At 42.7% G+C, this 24,412-nt stretch overlaps 1 protein-coding gene across 3 annotated transcripts in view; it reads right to left on the bottom strand.

The window, feature by feature from the left end:
- Positions 1-24,412, bottom strand: part of rapgef6 (Rap guanine nucleotide exchange factor (GEF) 6) — a 233,921-nt gene that overhangs the window by 208,507 nt on the left and 1,002 nt on the right. The gene's annotated exons all lie outside the window — the stretch shown is intronic.

The raw sequence follows: 24,412 nt of genomic DNA, 5'->3' as shown, positions 1-24,412 counted from the left end.
GGTAGTACAGACTAATCTGCCGCTTTAGACTCCAGTGACTGTATGATGGGGCATAAATTATGCCTGATTTACAAGCCTAAGGATGAACCTGTTGTGAGCTTGAAGATCAGCTATGCTTTAGGCGAAACACCATCATATGTGGAAGCATACATTATTAGCCACCAGACAGGGGAGAGTGCAGAGCAGCTGTTGCTGACGTTTATGAGGATTTATGACTCTTCTTAATTAGACTACACAGCAGGGCACGGACACTTCTAGTGGACCATGCTAAGCTAATGCTACAACCACAACAAACTGTTAATTTCACTCATAAAGAGGGCATGGTGGTCAAGGCATTGAGTATAATATGGAATATCCTTAAATTGCAAAGGTAAGCAGGGCTGTCACTAGGCTACTTGCTAATGTTTACCGAGTCAGCATTGCGTGCAACTTGACCATCATGACGTGTAGTGCCCATGCAGTATCAATTTGATTTAAAAAAAACGGCACAAAACTGGAATTTATGACAGTGACCGGCCGTACCCACTACCGGCAATAACGTGACACAAATCTTGGCCAATCCGTGAAGCCATTGGTAGGCCAATCAGGGAATCCCGGGACAGATGCACACACGCACACAGGCTTCTCAAATGTATAGATAACATGACTCTTGTCTTTCGAGAAGTGGGTTCTCCACCCCTCTTGAAAGGCCATTCAAATCTGATTTCTAAAGATATGTTTCAGTCTGAACACTTGGACACTGAAGCCATCGTGACAGCGTATAAGTTAAGCATAACTCATGCCTATATAGTTAAGTCACGTCGCTCCACAGCAACCAATGTAGATAGCTCGCCGACGTCTGAATACACAAATCTTATCTCATCGCAAATAACCATGTGGACAGATTTGCCTGCCCTGCAGTCTGAACAACAAAGCCCAAGACTCCTGCAACAGGCAGGCAGCGAAGTCTGCTCCTTCTATCCTCTCTCTAGACGCACACGAGGAACAGAACTGGCCCAGAATGCATCAGAGCAGCTGCCATCTCTCCACCAGCCTACTGCCAGACCAAACACACACACACACACACACACACACACACACACACACACACACACACACACGGCCAATGGAAAATCTGGCCTATTATGTAATCTTAGCTTCAGTAATTTACAGAGACCAATGCAGTAGGCATAGGAAGTTTGGAGATTTATAACTTTTGGAACAAACTCTCAGACAGAATGGAGAAGGGGCACTGCACAATAAGCACAGTATGGAGCAAGCAACTGAGAAATCACATCAGACTCACAACAAAGAACCCATTCTGGTATTTCCCTTGAGCTTCTCTTTTGTTGTCTTCGTTGTTTTGATTTGTTTCTTTTGTCGGCTCTTTCAATTTCATTATTACAAGTAAGACGCGCGAACGCGGGAGGCGAACACAGCTCGAAAATAACAATAAGAAGAATCGAAAGGAATGAGCAATTGTAGAGAAGTGGGTGGTACAGTTTGTCTTTTTTAAATTGTTATGTTTGTTTGTTGTTGTATTTTTTTTTTTTTGTAAATGTTTTTTGTCTTTGTAGGTTTTTGAAATGTGTTTGGTTTAGGCATGTTGCAGGCTGTTGTGCATTTTAATCAGAGCATTGTCTACATTCCGGCGTTCTTCATGGCCAGGCGGATTTCAGCCACACTGTAGTGCACTCTGGCGCACTCTGGCGGCTGCACACAGGCAGTGCACGCACACAATACTGCACACAGAGCCACACACAGAGCCACACACACACAAGCCGAGCACGGTTTCATAGTAAGCGCGCCGAAGGCACGCCTCCTTCCGCTGCGTTCGCAATAAAAACAAAAATCAGGTTTCTCTTTTGATATGAAGGGACAGTTGTATGTTCTCTGTATCACAATGTATGTTCAGTTTAGGGATGCAATTGAACTTTTAAGAAAACTTAAAAAATAATCGCTTTTCTCATCAAGAGTTGTTTTCTTGTTTTTCCTTTGTCACGTGTGGGCCTGTAAACCCCCTTGAGACTGCAACAGTGAATAAAGTCTAGTTGTTTTTTTCGCTGATGATGAATTTATGCCCCAACAAACCATTGATGAACACATTCATAAGGCCTATACGTAACATTAACAAACCATTGATGAACACAGTCTCAAGGCCTATACGCAACATCCTTTTAAGTGGCGCCAGCATTCTGTCTGTTTGCTCAGCTCACTCTGAGTCTGATGGGCACAGCTGTTCCATTCCCCCCACAGCCCATCGTAATTTATTCATTAAGATAATTGGACATTTTAGAGCTGCAGTTGCAATTTTCTATACGTTTCCAGACCGATATATCAGTTTGGCCGATGTATTGGACATTATTTGGCTTTTTTGACAACAATCGTATCGTTAATTATGCAGCCGATGTGTCCCGATATTTTATTTCAACTTACAACCTGGAGTCCCTATTTTCTGCATGCCATTATAATGCAAACATGTTCAAACGTTTTCAGAAATAGCAGATCGGCTATTTTTGAATTATCCATTTTTGTTTCTAGTAAGTTTTTCAAATTGATGGATTTTTTTTGGAGTTTTTTTTTAGTATCAGTCAAAATGTTGGTAATCGGTGGTCTAGGACTCTCCAAAATCGGGATCGGGCATCACATCCAAAAAATCTGGCATCGGTTGGGTACGTTCCTCTCTCTGAATCTTCCTCCGCCTCCTCTTCCTCCTGGCCTGTGGGTCCCGTGGTGGCGGTGGCCACAGCCAAGGACGTTTATGTCTTCTTGAGAGAAGCAGATGTTACAGACAGAACTGCCAGGACTGAGCAGCCTCCTGGCAGACCAGCTCAACACACAGGAAAAGTCTTGAGGGTGGGCCGCTAACTTTAGACATTCATATGATGTGAACACGCACGCACAAACGTGAACAGGAAAGCACTAGAACAGTCGTCTCCTACAGTAAATGGCGTGTCAATGCACACTGGTGTTCTGTGAAGCCCAGGTGTGCCTTGGGAATTTGTGACACACATTATTATTACAATATATACGACTATATCGACAATACAAAAAGCTAGGAATTATTTTTATATTTGATATATCACTACTTTGTGCACTCTCATTTCTCAATATGGAGACAAATTCTGTACCCTACAAAAATACAATTTACACTATTTTTCGTAATGGTATAATAGCCGTCTTTTTCCCAGAAATTGTGAAAATAGCTTATCTACAAGCTCACAACACATTGTGATGCGACGTGTTGTCAGCTTGTAGATCTGTTGTTTTTGCTATGAATACAGGTGTGCCATGGGCACAAAATGTTTGAAAACCACTACTCTAGAATACAGCATCGCTGGCTGTACTGGTGACCCACCAGTATACTAGGACAATAGCTGGTATGCTAGGTGTGTGAGTAATTTTGTATCTGTGACTTATTGTGTGTGACTGTGTGTGTGTGTGTGTGTGTGTGTCTGTGTGTCTGTGTGTCTGTGTGACTGTGTGACTGTGTGACTGTGTGTGTGTGTGTGTGTGTGTGTGTGTGTGTGTGTGTGTGTGTGTGTGTGTGTGTGTGACTGTGTGCGCGAGCACGTGTGTGTTGCATAACCTCCTACCTGCATAGCCTACATTTTAAACATGTCTTTTGGCCTACATACTTTCACTTGGCCCGGTAGCCAGAGGCAGGCTGTCAGCTTGGAGGAGCTAGCCAAGACAAGGAACAGATAGCAGGTCTCTCTCAACAATCTGTCAGGACAGGCCGGTCTGCGTTGCCTCCCGCTCTTTGGCTTCCTAAACGCCCACGGATCGAACACTAGTTCTAAACCACTTCACGTTTTCTTGAATACAAAAATACATCATACGAGACAAAGACCAGCTCTTAACCACTTGAACCCTGGAGTCCCTATTCTGGGGCAAACATTCGGCAAAAATAGCAGATATACTTAAGTTCACAAAGTTTGAAGATCGGCTATTTTCAGCAAAGAAATTTGGTGTAGAGTGAGATGCTGCAGGCCCTAGTATAGAGCCCTGGGGGACTCCGGTCAACGAAGTATATTGTTTACACCATGTGGTTAAAAGTGGTTCCGTTTCTGCCAGCCAAAGAATGAGAATTTAGATGCTTCTTTGGCATGAGAGGAGACTGAGCACCAGGTGTAAGTGGAGCCCACAGTTTCTCTGGGAGCAATCATCAGCAATATTTCACCGCCGCTTAAGCATAAGGAATAAAAATGGTACGAATGCATGTTACATAATTCTTGATCAGATAAAAGACAAAAACAGCGATAATCTTTTTTAAAGGTTCGCCATAAAAGGCTATAAATTGCAGACTAAGGCCTAAAAGCTGCTATAATGTCAGAGAATGGATGTCATGACAAGGGATTTAGGGTAGTTTGTAAGCAGCTACAATAAGCCATGCTGTGTTGTGATGTAATCTATAATACAGAGCATTGGGTTTCCCAGCACAACACAAAAGACTATGGATATCATTTCGCTATGAGTTCCCCATGACTGAACAGTCTGTTTGATGCCCTTAGGTGCTTGGGGCCCAGAACAGTTGTTCTAGTTGTCCCCACGAGGACACAACACATACACTTATAGGGGTAATGGCACTGTACTGTACGTCATGTTCAATCACAAGACTGGAAACAAGCACATCACTTATCACCTGAGGAATGCAATGCACTCCTATCCCAACACACATTCACACACAATCACATGCACATGAAAAAAAAGTTGCAGTCAGAGAATAGCTTCTTATCGATGGTGACAAGTCCCAGTGTCAATTCCAGTGAACGTTGGAAACAGAACACACCAACTGGCGATTAAACTGAAGAGGCTGGCCAGTGGCAAGTTTCTGTCACTTATTCAAGTCTGAGTTCTCAAATTCTCTCTGGCTGCTGCCAAATTGGAAAATACTGTCTCCTGTCCCAGAAACCTGGCACATAAAAATTAAGACCACCCCAGTTGAGAACAAGACCAAAGCTAATTGCCAATGGAAAAGCAGTAAAATTGTTATACTCAAATGGCATATGATATGATCATAAAAAAAGAATGAGTGAGGGCGCCCTGGCTGGTGGCTCAGCTGGTTAAGAGCATATACCACTACTACCACATAAATAAGGACCTTCCTGCAGCCCGGGTTTGAATCCCTGCCAAGGCTCTTTGCTTGCTTGTCATCCCCCCTCTCCCCTAGCTTTTCTCTCTCTCTGTTCACTATCCTATCTGAATAAAGAATTAAAGGCCCAAAATAAATCATCAAGAATCTATCAAGAAGAGCAGAGAAATCCCAAACCCATCCTCAAGACTAAAGACTGAGCCAGAATCGGTCTGAGAACAGAATAAGAGCGTGAAGTTTTGGTCTCTGAATGAGATCAAATCCAAGATGTTCTATTCTACACTACTCTCCAAAGCCACGAGGTAGAGCCTGACCAATACTAGAGTTTTTAGTCTGATGCCAATTTCAATTTTGGAGAGTCCTTGACCACCGACTAACGATCATGTTTTGACAGATATTTGATGAACAAGCAAAGTAAATATAAAATACACACATAAACTGAACTTTTTATTCATGTTTTCAAAAACAGCCAATGCATTGTGACACATTGTGAGCTTGTAGATCTACAATTTTTAGAAAGCCCACGGAATAATGGCTGATATATCTGTCTGGCTCTTTACAGACAGGAGTGCAGAACAACAGGACAGGACAGATGAAAACATGTAGGATAGGTGCTCCGTCAGGCAGAGGAGAACCTCCCACGGCCGCAATCAGTGTTGCCAGATTTTGCGAGAGAAACAAGCAACCATGTCTATGCAAACAAGCCCAAAAGAAGCAACTAGGCCACATGAGCACGCACGTGTACACACACACACACACACTCAGCGGCTATTTGAAAATAGCCGATCTACAAGCTTACAACGTGTTGATGTGACGCGTTGTGAGCGTGTAGATCTGCCACTTTCAAGAGATCTTGAAAGAAAATGGGAAATATTTGAAATATTTTTGAAACATTTTAACAACACAAATCTTGTCCCTGGCACAAAATATTTTAAGATGAATAAATACACATTTATTTGGGGGGTCCTTGACATGAAAATATTTGAGAAACACTGGTTTTAAACAGCATTAGGAAGCAAGCCCAAATAAGCAACTACACTTAAGCAACAAACCCACAAAAACACAACTACCAATATTTACGAGCGACTTTACAGAAAAACAAACCAAAAGTCAGCTTATAAAAAGCGGACATGGCAACACCGTAGGTGCTCCGTCAGGCGGAGGAGAACATCCCACGGCCAGAATGTCTGATTTTCATTCCAGACCCAGAGAGAGAGAGAGAAACGCTGCTCTGGTGTAAATGTATGAGCCTCCTGCTGCAAAGACATTCAAATGCTTATGCGGATGAATGGTAAACGTCTTTATTTGCATACTGGGCTTCATTGTTGTGCACTGGGCCCGCCTACTGTGTAATTTCATGTTCTGGCTTGTGAAACAAGCCTTCAGACTGAGCAGCTGATAAATATGAATTTGGCATTTATTAAGTCATTTATATTTTGTATGCTCAAGTTCAGTTATTTCTTGAGCAATGGTTCCCCGTCTCTCCTGCACTGTGGCAGACTTACACAATGACATATCGTTGCTGTCGGGTGGAAACCTTGGAAACCATTGCTTTTTTATAATTGTTATAAAAACATTTAAAAATAGTGAAAATAGCAGATCTACAAGCTCACAACACGCCGCTATGCGATGCGTTGTGAGCTTGTAGTTCTGCTATTTTCACTAGTTTTGTGTGACACTCAGTCTTGTATGATGAAGTAGGGCATTAATTTACGAAGAAAAAAAAACTGAAAATATCTGAAAAACTGAAATATGGAGATATGAGGTTTCTTCCTGACGGCAACGATATATACAATATTCCAGGGAGAAGCTAGTGCTCATCAGCTAGTGAGGAATGTCAGATTAAATTGTTTGAACAAAAGGGAGGAGGAGGGCGCACACCAGTATTGGTGAGGTGCTGCTGACCTTGGTAAGTAATATGAAATAAAGAAAGAGGCCACACACAGGTCTTCTTCAGGGAATTAATCATTCCCTGAAGAAGACCTTACGTGGTCGAAACGTTGGTTTCCAAATAAATCCTGCATCGTGGCTACGAGTGTGCGGCCTCTTTCTTTATTTTCAGATTAAATTGTTTGATCATGAAAGAACATCCAAAACGTGACAGGGTGTGGTTTGAAGATGATGAAGTGTATGATCCCACAATGATTCACTTGATCTGAAATGGAACGTTACGCAACTGATTTCTTTTAACCACTTCTATTTTATATTTTGTATGCACAAGCACTCACTGTTGGAAAAATGAACCAGTGATTTCATTTAGATTGGTCTCACATTACCGCATGATGTGAGAAAAAAATAAATATCCTTTCAGATTTCAGCATCTCAGATAGGCTGGTCGTACCCGAGCGGATAGAGAGGCGTCTGCGAATTGGTAGGTTGACGGTTCGCCCTCCGGTCCACCCAGTGTATATGTTACAGTACATGTGGGAAACCAACAAGTGCCGGTGCAGGCCAGGGGTGAGGAGGGGGTCGTCACACTGAACGGGAAGGGATGGGGCCGGGGCGCCAGGCGAGCATGTGGGGTAGCAACTACAAGCACAGTATTACAAAAGGTTGTGGGTTTTTTCCCCAATATGCCACAATGGCAGAACATGGGCTATTGAGCAATCTGCATCTGTCACCATCTGCTCTGATCACAGCCGCTTGACTGCTCTCTCCTCTCTGAGGATTGAGTCAATGAAGACATGCACCCCCTACTCATCCTCCTCCTAAACCCCCAATGAATCAGCCTATTGAAGTCATGCTATTCTGGTCCTTAAGAATGAAAAGGACTGCTTAAGTTGGGACACCTGGCCCTCTGCTTGGAGGCCGTAGGCTTAAGGGGCAGGAAGCAGACACAGTCACTCACTTCCCAGTCATGACCCGCACCTCCCGTAATATATACCCCCTTTTCACTGGTTGTCATGGAACCAGTCAAGGAGTCAAGTGGTTGAAACGGACTCAACAGGGCTTCATATTAGGACACTGAAGGCTGTGACACACCAAGCCGACGTTTGTGACCAAAAGTCTGTGCGGTGTGTACTGCCCCATCGGCAGTGGCGACGTGGGTCGGTCACCAAATTGAAATGTAGAATGGCAGCGATACATGTGGGGGGGGGGGGGGGGGGGCTTTTGATTATAGGGGTGCTCTTTCTTGCCTTTACCCAATGTAAACCAAATTATTTGGAAAGCATGCACAAGGACAGTGACAGTGGGGGGCAAATTAAAACCTACGAGTGTGATCTATATTGTAACTGTGTTGCACACGATTACATTTAGTCACAGTGCTCTTGCGTAGTATGATTAAGCTTGAGCCAATGAACTTTGATTAAATACATATTGACATTTTGCCACCTTATGACTTCAAGCAAGCACCTGGAGAGCATGGCGTATAGTACACCACTGATTGTTAATAACTACTGCCATTGTCCTCCTGTGAAAGGGTGAAAAATAAATACTGGTGCACCTTTCAAGACTTTTAAAATCACCAGCAAGTCGGCCTACAGTACATCCTGGTCTGGGATTTCTTTACTGCAACACATACATAATTAGATAAGCATGAGATACAGGGATATTGAGTTGACAATTGATAGTTTTTTTGCATGATGATGGTTAAAAACAAAGAAGAAATTAAGGGAGCTATTGTCCTGATCAACATCTGACGTAGGCACAGCTCAAGACTAATTTCTTCACTCTTGCTTTTAGTTGATTCTGTTTCTTCTGAATCTCTGTGTTGTTATTTCTGTCTTTATTGTTTTGCCTGGCCCACTGCCTTTTATTTCTAGCTTTTATTTCTTGCCACTGTATTTTGCCACTGCTCTATTGTTTTACTTGTTTTGCTTGACCCACTGCCTCTTATTTGTAGCCATTATTTCTTGCCATTGTTTTTTGCCATTGCTCTATTGTTGCCATTGCTCTAATGTTTTTAGTTTTTGCTCTGTGTTTTGTTTTCACTTTTTCTTTCTTTTTCTGTAAAGCACTTTGAGCTGCATTTATGTCATGAAAGGTGCTATATAAATATAAATAAAGTTTATTATTATTATTTGAAGTGGAAATGTACCAAGTTAATTATATATTCTAACGTTAATAAATACAGTTTCTGATGTACTGTTGCATTCCAAAGTAATCTATTAATAATATTACACAGTATGACTTTAACTGGTTAATCAGAGTAATCGATTTTGGCGATTATTTAAAAAACAAAAAGGTAGTTCTTTCAGATCAATTTGTTGAAAACAAAAATATGTGTTTCTCGACCATTCGAAAAACTAATCTATAGAATAATCGCTAAGAAACTAATGGAGAGTTGCAGGCAGCCGTAGTGTGTGTACTGCACGTCAGCACTAATCCATGCAGAATGACTTGAATTGTAATCGTCTGATAAGAATGGAATGGGAGCTACAGTATATGAAATAGCACGATATAACAGCAAGATAAAAGTTGAACTATAATGCCAAAGGGTAGGTCAGAAAGATGGTAGATCATTCCTGTCAGCATAACGTAGTATAACTTTAAGGGTGGCAGACACATATTTAGAAATGTTTCGGCATTTAGAGCTCTTAGTCTAAGTCCCTATGCAGTAATCTGTCTCCTGCTGAGGGGTCATAGGTGATAGGTCAGACAAGACAGACAAGTACCAATTTCAACCTGGCATCCGTAATTTTAGGCATGTAATTCAAGGCAAAAATTGTCCAACATTTTTCAATTCAAAAACAAAACAATTAAAATAGCAAATTTCGCTATTTATCATACAACAAAGTAAAGACCCAAATGCTGACAATGGCGGACATAGTGGCTGTTGAGAGGATTTGAAACTGTTTTGACAGTCAGGACAGGATATTCCCTCTAACCACCCGTCTATCAAGTTGTAGTTTTCTTATTTTATCTGACAACATCCAGTATGAAAATGTTACGTTCAAGGATGACGTCATCTTACCAGTATAGGACCAACCCCAAATAGCAATTCCCATGTCTGCCGTACAGCCCAGCTCTAAGCTTCTACATTCACAATGTTCTGTCACCCAAAATGGCATGCAGAGTCTGTCATTAAATACAAATCTCTCTTTAGGCTATGTTTCAACTTCTGACCCTGGCCTGCCTGCCCTCCAAATATCTGTCTGTCTGTCTCTCTCTTGCACAAAAGCTAGTCTATACCACTGACTGTATAACAGGTCTGTACACACACATAATACCCACAGCCCACACACCAGCTCTTACAAAACACCTCTTTTATTGACCACTCGGCCACCCATTGTTTTGGAACGTTTCTAGAGAACTGCTCTCAATGGCCGACGCTACAAGGTTTGGGTTGTGGAGGGGGAGTGAGGCAATCATGAAATATACTGGCTACAAAGCATGGGGAAAGAAATATATTGGTGGAAAGTGAAAGAACAAGACTAAGTAGTGTTTCCCACATATTTCTGGGGGTTGGGAGGGGGAAGGTATGGGTATGTCATGTCATAATAGGTGAACATTCGGCAAAAAGAGCACATCTACAAGCGTGATGGTTAAAGCACTGATCACAATATAGGTCTACATGTTCCATGGAGGATCTGTACAGATCGTCCTGACTTAAACTGCAACTTTATTGTCACATCACAGGTTTACAGGTGTAAATAAATGATGTGTCATACAAGCTCCCACAATGTGAGGTTCTCAAGAAAGGGGAAAATAGAGATGGAAAGAAACAAGGAAAATAGACAGAAAAAGGATTGTGTGTGGTGGCCTGTGTTGTCAGGACAGCCTGGTGACAGGCAGGGCCCAGCGCTTGTTCAACAGTCTGATGGTAGCCACAGCCAGGTGGAAACTGTTCAGACTTATGTTCGCTCTAAACAGAATGGCAAGTCTTTCTGCTTGCATTATTAGTTTGTCATTTTGTGTATGCAAAAACAAAAACATGTTCAAGATATTTTTTTTTGCTATTTTGATTGATAGTACAGTGAAGACTGACATGAAACAGGAGAGAGAGAAAGGGAGTGACACGGGCTCGGGAATAATAATCGAACATACAACTCGCTGCAGCTGCATCATGTGGTATGCATAATACAGTATGTGGTATGCGCCTTAAACACTGGGCCTGTGGGCCATCAGCGCCCCAACAAAAACATGTTCGTTCAAATTTGAATTCCCTCCATCCATACTGTAAGTGACGTGTGAGTAACAAGTCAGAGCGGCGGGAGCTTCAGGGAAAACCAGCTCTGACATACCCAGCATTCCAGAGGTGTGCACAGTGAATTCCTGTCAAACATGTCAGCAGAGGAGTTGACCCAATCAACAAGCAAGCAGGCGTGTGAATGAGTGAGACAATGCACTTAGGACTGATGGAACCAGTGACTGACATACTGATTGACCAGTGATTTATTGACAAAAAACATGACTAGGATTCATGCAACTATCGATTATTTACTTTTTCAAATAATCGAATAAACTTAAAGCGTGTTTCACACACACACACACACACACACACACACACACACACACCCCTGCCTGAATCCGTGATACAGTATAATAATGTCAATGAATGAATCAATGCAAAAACAATTGAATACATTTTCATAATCGACTAAATTGGTTAGTCTGATTAACCGCTTCGGCCCCATTTCATACGTCGGTGTACAACACAGTCGAGCTTGTAAATCCACAATTTTTGTAGGGAAAGAAATATTAAATTGATGAGTTTGATTAATTGTTGAGCCCATAAACATGACAGCAAGTAGCAGGGCTTTGAATTTCAGGCTGTGGGTTGCAGTCCAGCTTCTACTGTGACCTTTCAGAACAAGGAGGACCAGCTTGGAACAGATATCACACAGGGAAACGTGGCCAGTACAAACCGTGCTGCTAGCAACAAGTGGCCCGTTTGCATTTAACAAATACTTTAGTCTGATCCCTTATCTGCCTGTATAGAGGTAAATCTGTCTAAGTCACTGGCTGCGGGTACATGGACAGTTTCATTCGGAATGAATACACTTCTATTCGGAATGAATGAATGGATGAATTCATTCAGAATAGAAATGCTCATGTAAACACCTCAATTGGAATAGAATATTCCATTCCAGTCTGACCCGAATGAATTTTCATTCGGGTTAGGAGGGGTGGTATAGACCGTTTGAATCGGGATATACCAATCGGAATTGACCATGTAAACACTTTATTCCAAACACTCCTCTCTGTTTGGAATACATGCATTACTTTGCGCATGTCCGTGCTTAGTAGTGCTGTCAGAATTGTCCAAAAATGACCTATCAAATCTCTAATTCGGCCACGGTCGCTCCTGCGGGATAAAATGAATGATTCTATTCTATAGCGTCATTTAATAAGCCTGTAATGGTTAAGCCCAGACTTGTCCAGGAGAACGGACGCTCCGAGGATTGCTGGCCTAGGCTACACTTATATGGATCTTTTTCTAAACGGGTATTTTAGTCCTCAGTTTTTAAAAAGAATCCCTGGCCACATGACAAAGATTATTTTTTTTTAATCCCTGTCCACACGTAAACGCAGAAACGCATTGATCAGCTGCAAGTTTCAATTTTAAATCAGATTTTGCATTTATTTTATATATGAGGGGCCAAATACGTATACATTTTTAATCACAGGCCCAATACTGCAATAGCTGCATTGTTTTAATAGCATACATGAACAAAAATAAATGAAAACAACATTATTAGGGCGCAGCTGCAGCGAAAACAGATGAGTTTTACTTAATCAATTCATTACATGGGCAGCCGGAACGGTCGTCCCAAAACACCACGCCCCACGCACCTTTTGAGCGGGCCATCCACGGCCGCTCCATGGTCGCTGGATTTTGACCCGGGGCGATTGTGTTTTAGGGCGACAGACCCCGCATTCAACCCGTGTGCGCACCGCGCGCTACTCGGCGCAGAAAGAGTGTTTTCGTCACAGTGAATGAGTTACAGCATGTTTCAAAGCTTTTTCATAATAATACAAGAAAAACGTGACACTCGGTATAATGAGTAGCTTATACTTTCTACTTAAGTATATTTTGATGCCAATACTTTTGTACTTTTGCCATAAATGAGCGTGCCTTGTTTCATAGACTCTCTCTCTCCATTTATTATTATAATGACCATGAGCGGTCCGGTGTGTATGTAGCCTATTATTATTTATTATTATAATGACCATGTGCGAATGCGCGATGACGTCATCGTACCTACATGAGAAATGTGACAAATAGTATAGGCTAGCCTACGTTTTACCGTGTCTGGTACCAATACAAAAAAAGAAACTGGTCTGAACTTGTAGATCTGCTACTTTTGCATTAAAACGGCAATAACAAAGGAACACAGGCTTGTACCGCATACAACGCTGCCTGGCCAGAGTCGGTGTGTTGCTTACCGGCCTGTCTACGACCGACAGATCTCCACCGCGGAGGCACAAGGGGGCTATTGCCTCCTCCCATGCCCACCAGGGGAAGCTCTGCTCCGGGTAGTGGCCCCTGGTCCATGCCCGGGCGTAGGCGGGAACCACTTTGCGCATGTCAAAAGTTATATTCCGAATGAATGCTTTGGTCATGTAAACGAGGAATACTTTTATTCAGGTCCCATGTAAACAGGTGAGTGGAACAGATTCCTCTATTCGGAATGAGTTCATTCGGAATGAATTCATTCTCAATGAATACATGATGGTCCATGTACCCGCAGCACTGAGTGTCAGAAAATAGTCACAGAGGAATGAAGGAAAAAGGTGTGTGGGCGGTTGGAATCAACAGTGTGTGTGTGTGTGTGTGTGTGTGTGTGTGTGTGTGTGTGTGTGTGTGTGTGTGTGTGTGTGTGTGTGTGTGTGTGTGTGTGTGTGTGTGTGTGTGTGTGTGTGTGTGTGTGTGTGTGTGTGTGTGTGTGTGTGTGTGTGTGTGTGTGTATCTCCTAGACATAATAGCGGTTAATGTGTTGGCCGTTATTGTTCCAAGATGATACTGTATTACATTTCTATATATCTGAGCCAACAATGAGAAGATTTCTAATTAAGCCAATCAAGCTAACTGAAGTCCCCCATCTATTTGTGAAGTCTACAAGGGAGCAAAGATCTGACATTCATATTGTACTTGTATGATTGCCAATTGTGCAAGCACCAGCTAGGACTCTTATCATCAGAATGAATGTATGAGCAAACAGGGTTAATAAGCAGGTGAGGACCTAGACCAAAGCAAAGGTTATGTAACTTATGTTAGCTATTCGTATGCAGGTCTAAACAGTCACCTGTTCCAGCCACACAAAGGATTTGAATCAGCACTACTGGCTTCCCATGCAGGCCACAACAAATCTAGAACAAAGCTAGCAAACACGGCCACCACAAAGTGTGAGCCGATGGACTGATATGGAAATGAGGCCTGCCTGGTATTGACACAGACATTCAGGAAGCTGGCCTGGTTTGGATTGATCGAATCGGTAACATTTAGGGCCTGTTCCTTCCTACAAAATAGTTCCAGATTGTATCAGTATGCTACTGCTTTACATAACTAAAACAGTTTACACGCATGCACGCACACGCACGCACGCGCACACACACACACACTATTCAAAGACCTTCCATCATAAATGTACACACAAACCTACTTTTTGGCTGGACCGCAAATGGGGCCAGCCCTATAAAACGCAAATGTTGCTGAGTCAGTCACTGAGGTTGTGTCCAAAATCACTCACTACTACTACTCACTGTATGAGCCTTGTGATCTGACATTGTTTCCCATGTTTCTTTCCCTCCTGTTTAGTCTTACCCTTATGACTCTTTTCTTGAAACTGCAAAAAGTTGGCATTCTGTGCAAGAAGCAAATGGACAAGTTATTAACTTTAATTGAAAAAAGGGACAGTTGGATTGGTAATTAACCTTGGAAGGATTATTCAGTAGCCATGGAAGGACCTACTGTATGTGGGTTCATTTCACAGCCACGCTGATTGCTTGTTTTTCTGAAAGCTGACTACTCAACTATGACAATCTGATGGATGTGGTACTACTGTATGTGAGTAAATGAGATTGATGGTGGTAACCCCATTTTACAGAATTTGCAGACTGCATTGAACCGAGTTGCGCGGAAATACTGTATGACTCCCAGGGTGTTGAACTGAACAGTGGGGTTGACTGCTTTGAACTGTCCAAGCATCATATTTGGTCTATTTTCTCAATGTGTTCATTTGTTTATTGTATGATATATCAAATGTTTAATGCACAACGAGTTTCGATTTGCATCCATCTTGAACTGTTGAGCAGGTTTCCAGGTGTCCTTATATCCTGTACTTAATGCAATATCTGACAATTTGGCCTTTGTGATTCCTGGCTGGCCTGACACCCCAAAAGTTACTTTAACCACGCAAACTATGTACTTTGTTGACTGGGGTGCCCCTCCTTCTTTCCCTCTACACCAAATCTCTTAGACTGCTCTTGAAATGTTCTCTTCCCCGACAAAACAAAGAAAGTCAAGAAACTGCAACAACTTTAAAAAGAAGTCTCACTCAGTTCTTCTTTTTTTTGTCTCTGTAGTGTACCTGCAACGCCAGGCTACAGGATGGAATGCCACCACTTGAATCAAGCTCAAATCTTCGAGGGGGTCTTGGAGATGGGATGTTTTTAAACTCAGATGCTCTGTAGAAACCTACTACCTTCATTGGCTTATTTGTTTATATTGTAACTGAATGACATTATCCCTCTCACAGATGGGGAAGGACATACAAGAGAAATGCAATCGGTTCTCTCTCAAATTCCCCATCTCAGATTTTTCAGAGGGAATCTTGTTTACAGATACCATTATGTCTGGTCTTTCTGTTCCCATTTTCTCCTTGTGTGACCTGACTGTACATCACTTCAACTGACTTCAATCAGGGCTCTTACAGGCAGAATGTCAGTCTGGTGAAGTCTTGTTTATCCAATGTGGCCGTTTCTTCATTTTTCTGACCGCTGGCCTAGTGTTCTGACTTACAAACAATGTCTCACAATCCAAACCAAACTTGCTGACTGTGTACCGGACATAGTTCAGTGCCGTTGACTTCAGCACAGGTCTCACATGTGGAAAACCTCACATACCTGTATGTGCCCTCCATCCACCCTGCCAACAGACCAGCCGTAAACTTGCTTTCCATTTGAGGAAAACCCAGTACGTTTGCAAAAAAGAAAAAAAGACATCAAGAAAACCTCTTCTGGACAGTCAAAACACTCAAATTCTGCCTACAGCCAATGCCCATAGAATGTAAGGACACACACACAAATATGCATCCAACCACATGGTTGCAAATGCGCACATATACAGTACGTGAATATGCACACGCATGCACACACACACACACACACACGCACAAATGTAGCCATGTGCTTATATTGCTTTCCTTTTCTGCACCGAGACAGACATTCCAGGGCAGTTTTGCAAGGTGATAAAAAACACTTTAATAAGAGCACTGTGGCGACAGGTTTTATGCAGCCTGCCTGTTGGCCTACTTCTGGTCTACAACATGAGAAGAAACGTAAACAAAGGAATGGATCATTGAAGCTGTACCATTCATTCAAGATTAAAGTCATACAGTGAAAGTTTTGTAATTAACGTAACTTTTTCTCGGAACTCGTGCACCTGCACCTGCACGTGCAACAGATGTCCTGACTCTCCAAACTATAGTTCGGAAAAAAGCCTGTCCGAACCGGAAGATTCTTCGACGTCGCAAGGAGGGAGAGGGGGGGGAAGTGAGAGAGAGAGATAGAGATATTTGCATAGATGCATAATTTCAGTTTATATAATCAATAATCTTTCACTGATATTGCTAGCTGTCATGAGCCGAGTCCATCGGTCTCTTCACGCCTGGCTGTTGCCCTGCATGGAATGCTGCTGCTCTAGTACACTATGGTCCTCACCTCACACACACACACACACACACACACACACACACACACAATGTGATGCATGTACTGCATGTGTCTGTGGCCACAACAAAAACACAAAACACATGCTGATGTCGCATGTACATACATAACACTAGCATGCACAGACGCAGTCAGTCCGACTCTCTTTCGCGCACACACACACACAGCCGCAGCAGGGAGCCCCTAGGCTCCATGGGAGCAGTGGTACCCATAGGAAAAGCTGACATGTTTACATTCAAACAATCCCCAACTGGGACAAAGCCACTGTTATTGCAGCTTGGGGGACATCAAAACAACAGGCCTGATAGAAACTTGCCTTTGCAAGTGGCGCTGTCTCACAGACGACCTCATAATTAAATGTCTCAAATAAACAGATTGGACAACAGTGTAAGTGCATAAACACAGTTTTCAAAATGGATTATCTTCCTAAACTGATTATCATTCGTGCCCAACAGACAAGTAGGTACAGTAGACCGCTGCACTGGCTCACCAGGTAGTAGGTACGTAGCATGTATTATAGTTAGAAATAACACAACAACAAACAACAAAAAAAGAGTCTTGGATTATCTGCTGGAACTTCAACCTCCATGAGTCGGATCCGGATAAGCGGACAAAGATAGATGGATGGATGGATGGACAAAGAATTGAATTGATGCAACTCAGTGGAGAGTGTTGCTGTCACTTGGTGTTGCTGTTAGCCAACTAGCACAACAAAATCTGACATTTAGTAATAATTTGTCTTGGTGCATAACACTCAAATATGCACATGGAGTGCTAAGGTCATCTGCGACACACACAAAACACAATACGGCATGAAAAGAAAACAGTCTGTACTCTGTACACGTTACACAAGGGTTTTAGTGCCGCATGGTCTAAAATAATTTGACTCATTCATTAGAACATCTGAAGCCTCTTTTCATGCCTTTCTAGGCTGCCGAGAATGGAGAAAAAAAAAGAAAAAGAAAAGAGGGGAAAGTTGCAGCAGATCTTGAAGCCACAACCACAGAGCGTAGAACTTCTGCTGGTAAACCGGAGTCCCCAGCTTCAGCGTCTGTCTCAGTCTAAACCCTCCCTCCTTGTCCAGAGGATCTTAAAACTTGGGTTGATGCGGACCTTGGGGCTTTATTAGTTCCACAAGGAGAGCTTTGAGCAGCACCGGGTCAGAGGAAGGCTGTGTTTATTCACCCAGTGACTCACTCACTCTGACACACACAAGCACACACACACACACACACTCTCTGATCAACTGTTTTTGTTGTTCTTTCATTTTAGTCATCGCAAATTCCACTCATATCATACTGTACATAGTCCTTGTCAATTGCCAACCACTACCTGTTGGTCTTGGGAGGGTGTAGACCAGTGGTTTTCAAACCTTTTGTGCCCAACTTGGCATACCAAAGGGCTAGTCAACATCTTAAGGCACACCCGTATTCATGTCTGTGCAAGATAGCCTCTATGTGTAAAGAAGGTTTATTTTTATTTAAAGGTTGTAAATATGTTTTTAAGGTAAAGAATATGCCTCTGTATTGGAAAATGAGTGCATATGATTGTGTACATTGGAGCGCCTGGTCAAGCAGGATGCACCGTGGAGGAATCGAACTCCAGTCTCCACGGTTCTGTCGCTCTCTCTCTTCTATTTTCTTAAAAGCAAATTTGGCCTTCCTCTGTTTCCTTCCATTTCACAAGAATGTACTGCCCTTTCGAGCTCCCTCACTTTCTCTAAAATGTGACAGCTAACACTGTCACTATATCCCAAGAACTCTGGCCCCTCCCATCTCCTTTACACGACTCTCTTTCATTAACTGTCTCATTCACAGACTCTCTTGTAAGAACACCAAGTCTTTCTTTAAGATATACATCTCTCTTTCTGCCTTCTCCCTTCCCTTTCTCAGAAGTCGGTCTTACTATACCTTTCCCATTCCCTTCCCGTTACCTAGGCTATTTTCAGAGCTTTGACAGGAAGGTCTCTCTCTCTCCCTCTCACACTCTCTCTGCCCCCCATCTCTCCCTCTCTGTTGTAATTTTCATCTTGTGTGGGTATCTCTTCGTCGTTTAAAATCCTGACACTGACAGGAAGTGCAACCATGGAGTTGTTCATAAACAGTTTCACCGGCAGGTTCTCAACCAGGGTGGAAAGGTGAGATTGCTAACTCTATCAGACACTTTAGAAGGTCACCTGCCAGGCTGCCACCAATGGAGAAGACGGTCCTATTCTGAAACCAATTTCCTATTCTAAAGCCAAGCTGGTAAAACAATTCAATTTCAACCACCCATGAATTCTAACATTCTAATAATTTCGTATCCAGTTTTCAGTGTTGGAGCACGGTCACATATATGCTTCAAAAGCATCACTTTCATTCTATGCGAGTGAAGTAATGGGGCTTCTCGATGCAGCGTTTTCACACGTCGCTTTCAGTGCGTCTGCAGCACACAGTTCAACATTGGTGAACATTGACCAGGCCTCCGGGCCTCAACCAATAGGAAAGAAGCGTGCGTGCCGTTGACCCCACTTGGCAGGCATTTCGCTTGTGGTTTTCTTTCAGTAAGCCAACCACTTCAACATAAGTCAAACGAACTACACATAAGACAACCAGCAATGCCCACAATCCGCGAGACAACACTGGTGGCTAGCGCGTCTGCACTCCATTTCTGACACGGATGTGTGACCGTGCCCTTATTATGGCACACATCAACGCAATTTAGATTAGATCACAGTCAGAACTGCCAAGTACTGTTCAATAGATGTATTTATTGTGTATATTTATTGTGTTTATTTGACCACAACAATGTTGTCGTCACATACTGCAGACAGAGCTGCAAAATACTGATACATATTGAACGAAGATACCAGCGCTGACAAGTCTTTAACCTCTGAGGTCTTATTTTAATTTATACTTCATCGTACGATGGTTTATTTTTATTTAATGGAAATATTTCACCAATAATGACATGCACAGAATAAATTAAATGTTTCTTCTTTATGAAGGAAAATCAACTTGAATCCATATAATAAATGTGCTGAGTAAAACATCCAAGCTTACAACAAAACAAATCATCTGCTAAACTGGTTTTCAACTAGGCTGACTAGGTTTATGGTGCGTGCAGTGCCACACACATATTTCAGTTTGCTTCAACAAAAACTAAATTAGAACGAATGGCATTTGCATATCATAAGCAAGTAGTAATTACTACTGCCATGCAGCAGACCCGCCCACTCCTCAGTAAGCAGGTCTACTGGTATGTTTGTTTTTGTGTGGCATTTTAATGCAATGAATGGAAAGGTGTGTGACACGTCCTGTCAACATCAGACAATGGCAGAGATAAGGAAGTGACCCGGTATTTGCTGTCACTCTAGAACATCGTTTGACGTACTTGATACATCCCTTCTGCACTCATAGAAGCACATGCAGTGCACCCCCCCCCCCCCCCACACACACACACACACACACACCCCCCCCCCCCCACCCCAAAAGGGAAAAAAGACAGGTCTACTCCAACATTACTGGAATAAATAATATTCAGAATTTCCGACCACACACAGACTCTTACTTTTTTTTTACAAGGACTTGAAATATTCCTACCACACACACACTCACATTTTGGCATTTAGTTTGCCCACAGCCCACTGTGACCTATACATGTTCTTCCTCAACCAGTCAATACATGAGTGAAATGCCTCCAACCAAAGGTATCAATTTCACATTCTATAATTTTTTTTATTTATTTTTTTATAATTTTTATCCCACGATTTTGTAACCCATATTTTTTCACCCAGTGCCAATTGCCTATGTAATCCTGGGCGCTACTCTCCCACATGCAAACTCCACACAGAAAGGCCCTTTCACCAACCCCACCTAGGGTATGGGCACTGATGACGCGGAGGAGAGAACACGCCCCCAGCGCCCACAGCGTCCCCGGCGGGAATTGAACCCAGGACCTTCTAGCTGTGAGGCGACAGCGCTACCGGCTGCGCCACCGTGCCCCTGACTACTTTTATTAACCTTTTCAACGCTGCATCACCAAAAACAAAATTTCCACAAAACCAATGTAAAACTGCCCAACACTTCACTGTGTCTCGTCTCCCAAAAACATATCTAAAAAACGGCTGGATTTGATTGCCATAAAATTCACTGGGCACCTTCATGCTCCCTGGAGGATGAACCCTACAGATTTTTTCAACCTTATGCCCTTTCCTCTAACAACACACCACCCTAAGGACAACAATCTTCTAGTATCTCAAAGTATCTCAAAATCTAATGGACAGATTGCCATGAGACCTGCTGAGTGCATTCATACTCTATGGAGGATGAACCCTACTCATTTTGGTCAGCCCATGGCATTTTTTTATCATATGAAAAAAAGGTAGCCAGGTAGGATATGCACATCCATCCCCACAGTTGAGCCCATGTAGGGCTTCATCACCTGATGAAGATCACCCATAGGACAACATTTCTACAGAAGAGCGTGGGGCTTTAAGGACGGTGATGTCAACCACTTTGGTCTGGCTGGGTATAGTCCAAGTCAAGACCAAAATAGCAAGACTCAACATCTCCGGTTTACTTAACGTATCTGCGTGAAGTAGGCAGACGCTTTTTTAGGAGACCAGAAGCAGGTTGGAGTTTTTTCATTCCAATGGAAGAGTGAACGTGAACACAGCTTCTGAACCATTCTTTCGCCCCATGGTCGCTGAACTTAATATTGGACCCGATCGTCACAAGCCACACAATATTCCCAAGATTTTCATACTTAAATGGCTTTTTTCAGAGTTACAAATCAGGAGAAAATGTACTTTATTATCTACCTTTCTCCAGTAAACATAGGACATTAGCGAGATTTACCGTCAGACGCCGGCGCCCACTTAGGAGACCATTTGTAGGTTTTGTGTACCATGTCGCCTCTAGTGGCTCCAATCGGGATGGTGTATCTTCATAAATTAACCATCTTTGGTTTAATGAGCATGAGCAACACTGCCTCTAGGGCCAACGAACAAGGCTTTTTAGACTTTTAGTATCGCTTTTTTCTTAAATTCTTACATTCGCAAAATTCTTCCATCAAGATGCCACAACTAAGGCCTCAGGATTGGAATATATGGCAGTAATCAAAAATGTACAAGAAGGACTCTTTTTTTCTCCTTTCTTTTACTTCAGCAGTTGTGTCAGTGGCAAAACCGTCGTCCTTAGAGACTGTTGCTAAGACACAACACAGCCGCCTGGACACATTCTCTGTGGTGATCCCAATACCTGTACTGCAGTCTGCTGTTCTGTCCAATGCAGCTAATCTATTGGTTTATGAACGTTACCAGACAGCTTCTAATACATAAACACAACAATAAGATCTTGAGGAGTGTCTCTGATGGTGTCCATCTCTGTCCCTATCAGTCAGTCTTCTGTTCCGTGTCTTTCTCTGCATCTCTCTTTCCCTCTCTTTTTCTCTCGGAGGCGGTTGGCTCCGTGATGGGTGGAATTCCCATAAATGTCCAATGTGTGCTGGGCACAGGCAAAGCTGCCATAAATCACACCAGAGTTTTAGTGCCCAAATAACAATTACGACGTGGGACATCTGCATGGCACTACTTGAAAGGTAGATGAGAGGGGATAGATGAAAAGTCAGGACTTGGGCCTGGCTGGCGGACCTTAAGAGAGAGAGATACACAGTGCACTCTGAGCCAAACATCTGTGGAAGGTATACGAACCAACAGCACAGACCTCTCCTTCTCTCTGAAGTCTTCCATTACCCTCTCCTCATGCACATTACTCTCTAATGACCAGAAATGTATTGTTTTCTCCACCTATAACAATAACGCAGGGACTGGAGGAACTGCCTGGGACAAATCAGTTCTTGCACCTCAATTTGACCAATTATTTCAATAGAGAACAGAAGATGAAGCAACTGTTCTTTATTGGGGCTGGGTATTGGCATATATCTCATGATACAATAACTCTGACAAGATAAATCCAAGAAAATATGAAATATGGGTTTTGAGAGTGGCAGGGGCTAGCTTTTGTTTCACAGACGTATTTCATGCCCTCTACACTACCCTCTAATTTCTTTCTCCCTCAACTATACAAATACAGAGGGATTTACCAGTATGTCGGGTAGGACTCAACATTGAATTAAAAAACAAAAATATTAGGGCTGCGACAGTTGACTCGAACAAATCGTATCTACGTAGCAATTTATTTGAATCCCAACACTAGCTGTTCCACTGACTGCATGGACAAATCCAACCTTTTAGATGAGGGCTGTCAAACTGCCATTTGACCACACAGTGTAATAGTTGACTGTTGCTACTACAACATGACTCCTTGCCCTGCATACAGAAGGGTCATAGTGGTACAGAATGCAGATGAATGAATACAGACTCTTCTTGCATTCAAAGTGGTAGAGTGAATTCAGGCATTTTGCACCGGTTTTTCCCTCTCCTCACATCAGCCAGTTACTCACAAAAATCACTGACTTGCCCGACTCCTATGAGCACACCGTGTTTGAGAACCAAACGCGGTTGTTATGGTTTGTTTGGCTGCGTACAAAAGTGCTCTCTGTAAAAAGGTATGAAAGAGGCTTTCTACTTACCATGCACACACACACAAACAAACAAACAGAGGATCACTGCCCATCAAAAAGGACCTTTTACAAAGCTGCAGAGCTGACGGCAAGCTAGTGGTTTAGGGAAGCCGGTTGTGCTTTGAAAAGTGCTTGCTTGCATCTCAAAAACTATTACCAGCAGCTGAACATGGGAGTATGGTGCTGTGTGCTATTTTGGGGTCTAGAATAGCATTGGCCAAAGCAGTGACAAGCCAGCTGTGATTCCACAGCTTCAGTTGGGAGGAGGCAGTAAGCAGGAGGAGGAGGATGGTGCGTGGTGGGATGAGAAAGCAACAGTGACACACTAAACCTCAACTGGTTTCATTCAGTTTAGGTTTTGAAGGGGGAAAAAACATTTCCCAGCTTAGAAATAACGTCATGCATTTAAATAACCTAGGGTTTGTCTCTTTTTAACTTACAACTCATTTGAATGCATGAAACCCAGTGCTTCATACCTTGTCATAGTATCGTTTGTACATGTACTTGATATAAATAGGAAAGGAAAAGGGGGGGGGGGGGGGTATTGCTTGTTTTCTATTCTGCCAGTCCAGGACCTCTATTACTGCTGCTGGTTTTCTATCCTACCAGGACCTCTAGTACTGCTGGTTTTATATCCTACCAGTACCAGGACTTCTAGCACTGCTGGTCGTATATCCTACCAGGACCTCTAGTACTATTATATCCCACCATGACATCTAGTACTGCTGGTTGTATATCCTACCAGGACCTCTAGTACTATTATATCATGCCAGGACCTCTAGTACTGCTTGTATCATATCCTAGTAGCAAGAACCCTAGACTTGTGGTGCACGCTTGAGTTGAATGTAACAAGAATAAAACTGACCTGAACACTTTTCACAACTTATTTGTGTGTATCATTATGACAGAGACAGGCTCAGACAGACAGACAGACTATAA

The sequence above is a fragment of the Gymnoscopelus braueri genome, assembly GCF_963280865.1.
Source record: "Gymnoscopelus braueri genome assembly, chromosome: 8".
Taxonomy (NCBI): Eukaryota; Metazoa; Chordata; class Actinopteri; order Myctophiformes; family Myctophidae; genus Gymnoscopelus; species Gymnoscopelus braueri.
This window is presented reverse-complemented; position numbering and strand designations above follow the sequence as displayed.